Genomic DNA, 4,603 nt, shown 5'->3' on the forward strand with positions numbered 1-4,603 from the left:
TACGTTTCGCAATCCCAAGCGAATAACGCATCATCACTCATACTTGAAAGCACGTTTAGTTTGAGGGGTGAAACCTGTGTTACTGCGTTATCGTCTCTACACGTTTTCCACACCTGTTCGTAATTGTCTTCTATTTCTTGAATTCCCAAACTTTTTTGGCTTCTTCTAATCAGACAGAAATGCGAGTTGTGTAAGAAAAAAACCCAATCTAATTCATCGTGAACGTCTCTGGGATGAAAATGTCTGTTTTTGGGATTATAAATTTGAAACGAAGTGTTAAATTTCTTGTTGAATTCCTTCATTCTAGCACAAGTCATCACTCCTTTTCTATTTGCTTTTGAAAACCCGTTGATGTATTCTTGAAATTTACACGTTAAATCTTTGTTCAAAACACGATTGACGCACTTGATAAAACAGTGACCATCTGTAGGTATGAAACAATTTTCGCCTTCGTATTCATTTATCTTTTTAAGTAGATCAGTTCCTCCTCTACCAACTCTCGATCTTTTGATTTCTTGGAAATTGTCTTTCATTAAAATTATTTTTCCTGTAAAATACCAATCGGAAGCATCCGATTTTTTGTCCATATTTGAAAAGATATTGTGAAAGGTTTTGGCATTGAAACCGAGGAGTGACATGTATTGTCTGTGATTCCCTTCCTCGACTATCTCTCCATCTATTTTAATTTGTCCTTTGAATGTTTTAAATTTATCAGAGATAGCCTTGATAACATCGGAAAATAGGGCGTTTTCTATCAATGTTTCATGGTGTTCGATTTTATTCATATTTTTTAAGTTTTATATTTTTGATTATTTCTTTATTTTGACCGCTGATATTTCTGTATGGAATTTGTCCAAAATTTCATTGAATTCTTTTAATTCTTCAACTGTTATGTTCTTGTCTTCTCTCGATCTTTCGAAAAAGATGTACAATTGATTAAGATACATATTCAAGATATCCGTTTTCTTTTTATAATGAGCTTTCTTTTTGCTCGTGAAACCTAAAGTGATGAGACCGCAAGAGGTCGTTTGAACGGCTGTTAATGCAGCCAATACGGTTGGGACGATGACCGGAAGCATTAATCCACCAGTCACGGCCGTTGCCACCGTTACTCCTACCGTTAGAACTGTGCTCGCTGTTTTGAAAAAAGAATCGATTCTACTCCATGTTTTCCTGCATGTATTACACTGTCTCAACTTTATTTTCAACTCTTCTTGTTTGTCTATCATGTATTGTTGTCTGCTTTCGAGTTCCATTTTTTAAGTCGTTAAATTAAGTGAATTTCCGATAAATAGAACCACGGAATATCCCATAGAGAGTGGTCGTTTGGCCTAGTATTCTTAAATATTCGGGTATTAAAAGTAAAAACATTTACGCGCACTAACGACATTTCTTTTTTCGTATGGTCCTCGTTAAGATGATAGGAATATTTTCTTTTTTCTTTTTCGATGTTTATCTTGGCTTTAAAAATATAACCACCAGCATGAAGGATGGAGTCGGAACCTTCGACAAACGTTAAATGTACTATAAACTCTCGTTCTTGTTGACTTTTATGAGCATCGATAGAGGTGTATTTTTCACCTAAAGCGAAATACAGTTTTACGTATTCAAAGTCTGTTGTTCGTAAAAACTCGTGACTGCTCGATTCTATTGATCCGTGTGCGTGTAAGCGTCATGGAATTTTGACAATGTTGGTTGATGGTGGATTTTCCGTCTCCAATATCATATCCAAATCTTTGATTCCAATGATATCCTTATCATTTTCTACTTCCATTTTAAAGGTGTCTACATATTTACCATTTTTCGTTTCAATTTCCTGATCCCTTTTATCAATCAAACGTATATTCTCTTCCAAATTGCCATCATTGAATAATGAAATATGTTTGACGGCCTTAGCAGTTTGTTTGAAGACTATTTTATTGACTTTAACCTTCATGGGAAACTCTATTTGAATCAGACAATTACCTCGAAAAGTAAACGCTTCCGTTTCGCCGATATCGAATAGGTTTTTAGGTTCTCCGTATACGCGAGAAGCTGTTTTTATTTCTACTTTGAATCCATATTTGTTTGATTTATAACTTTGGTCTTTTCTATCGAAGACAGTGTCGCTTTCGAATGGAAGATTGAAATAATACGATTTGACCGTGACAATAGCTTCTAATTTGCTCAACTTTCTCTCTTGTCTCAAAAAATCGTCATGAATTCTAGATACCAAAAGATTGACCTGTTCTTTAATATAATTTTTCATATCATCTCGAAATTTATTTTGAAGAAAGTTTTTAATCACACCCACTTCTTTTTCTAATTCGTCCGTGATTTTAGTATCCAAAGCAGTCAATTGTCATTTCAACGTATCTTTGTCAATGGGAAGTGTGTTAATTATATCTTGAACATCTGATTTTTGCTTCGCGATCTTTTCGTTCAAATTGGATATCGAATTTCGTAACTCGGTTTTGTCCGCGGTCCTGTCTAGTTCTGCTAGCAATTCGCCAAGTTTTCTTTCCAAAGCGGTTAGTTTTAGTTTCAATCTATCCTCGTTTACATTTGGGTTGTCTATTAAACGTTGGACGTCTATTTTTACCTTCGTAATCTTATCGTCTAATTTAGATATTAAATTTTGCAACTGACTTGTTTTATCCACTTGAATAAGACGTTTCAAACTCGTTAACTCTTGTTGTAGTTTGGGTTCGTCCACAAGATTTTTAATATTTCGTCTGAGGTATCTTTTCACGTCATTTATTCTATTTTCAACATGGTCCTTATCTATTTGAATTGCGTTTATTTGATCCAGTAAATATTTCTTGTTCACGGCATCCTTAACGTTTCCTGGAAACTTTAGATTAGTTATTTTGAAATTGTTCATATCGATATTCCCTTGTAAGGTGTCTCCGATTTGATCCACGAAAAAAGCTTTCGCTTTGTTTATAAACGCCGTAGAACTCATGGGATTTTTAGATTCTAGAGGTAAAGACCCTAATCCAAACTTGTTTGCCATTTTTATTGAATTAAATTTATTATAATTTCTTCAAACTTTTCTCCTAAACTCAACCGATATAAAACCCAAAGCGACAGTTGTCCACACAGCTTTTGTCCTGGCATTTGAATTTGAAACGTAGAACATTTGATTGGTTTACTAGTCAATTTCGTTATCTCTTCTGTCGGTTCTAGACCGAAAGAATCAAAGAAATAAAAGTTATTCGAAGAATCTTTGTGTAGAGCAGAGTGATGAACTCCTTTTTGATCCGACGTGTGAATTTTTGTGATGGCGTAAAATTTACCTTTCTTGTATTTCAGTTCATCAATTTCATCTCGCATGCAATAATAAAACGGCGAGACGTTCAACTCCTTGGCCCATTTCACAAGTTGAAAATTTGTGGTCGTGTCTTTTCCGTATTTATCGAGAAATGCATTCATTTTTTAAGTTGATTTTTTTTAGGTGTTTTTTCGAAGTAGGCGGAAAGTAGACCCAATTGACGAAATATATACGTAGTTTGTGTTTGAAAAAACTTGTATAACATTCTGATAAAACACATTCAGTAATATTTTGAAGATAAATTTACATTTAAATTTAAAAAATCTTAATTTAAGAGAGTGTAAATGCTTGTCGACATCTAAATTTCTTAACCTTTCATCTAAATCTTCATTTTCGAGATTCATTTTTAAAAGTCAGTTTTTTGAAGTTCATTTTGATAAAACCTTCCTATGATTTGTTCTTTGTCTTGATCGATCAATTCATACGTGGGAGGTGATGTGTTGTTTACTTTATCAACGATGAATATCTCGTTAGTCCAATACCCGACGTAACCTTTCTGAAACAATGATTTATATTTAAAAATACGAACTCGATCTCGAATTTGGGTTTAATATTCAAATTGCTAATCTCGTTTTCAAAGTTGTTTCGAGTTTATGATATTCGGGTTATTAGAGGATTGGGATGGCGTCACACCTAAAGACGAATGTATTTTGTTATTGTATTCGTCAACAACAACCGGTAATATTTTAAGCCATTTTTGAGATTTCAATTCCGTGAATTTCTTGAATAATTGCTTTTAAGAGTGTCCTGTTGAATCTTTCTATCACTACGGCCTTATCTTCGTTATGCGTGCTGTAAATATCAAACCCCAGAGATTTCACATTTCTGTTGTAGAATTCACTTCCTTTATCAACCCACAACTTTAGGGGTCGTCTGTCGGATTGTTTCATTATGGTTTCGAATGCTTGTTTGACAGTCAGACCCGATTTGTTTTTCAAGGGAAAGACCCAAGCGTATCTCGTGTATATGTCGATCACCGTCAAACAATACTTGTAACCTCTCTCGACTGGCATGTTGATTAAATCGGCTGACCAAATTTCATCTTTATCAAAAACTTTGACTTTGAGGTAATGTTTGTTTTTTCGAAATTCTCTGTGAATCTCGTCTGCTATGCCCATACCCAATTTCAATTTTGCCTTCAAGAGTTTTATGATAAGAGCCCTTTGTAATTTCTCTTTGAAAGTGGGATTGGGAATATTTTCGAGTTCGTCTATCATTTGTTTGTCTGCTTGGTGTCTGAATGTTACGTCTTTGTTTCTGTACAGTATGTCGTGTTTGAGCGCTGCTGCG

At 34.4% G+C, this 4,603-nt stretch overlaps 1 protein-coding gene across 1 annotated transcript in view; it reads left to right on the plus strand.

The window, feature by feature from the left end:
• LOTGIDRAFT_75026 (hypothetical protein) overlaps positions 1-4,603 on the plus strand; it is a gene marked incomplete at both ends in the record, with an annotated part of 20,226 nt that overhangs the window by 14,424 nt on the left and 1,199 nt on the right. The window lies entirely within an intron of this gene.

The sequence above is a fragment of the Lottia gigantea genome (genome assembly GCF_000327385.1).
Source record: "Lottia gigantea unplaced genomic scaffold LOTGIsca_65, whole genome shotgun sequence".
Lineage (NCBI taxonomy): Eukaryota > Metazoa > Mollusca > Gastropoda > Lottiidae > Lottia > Lottia gigantea.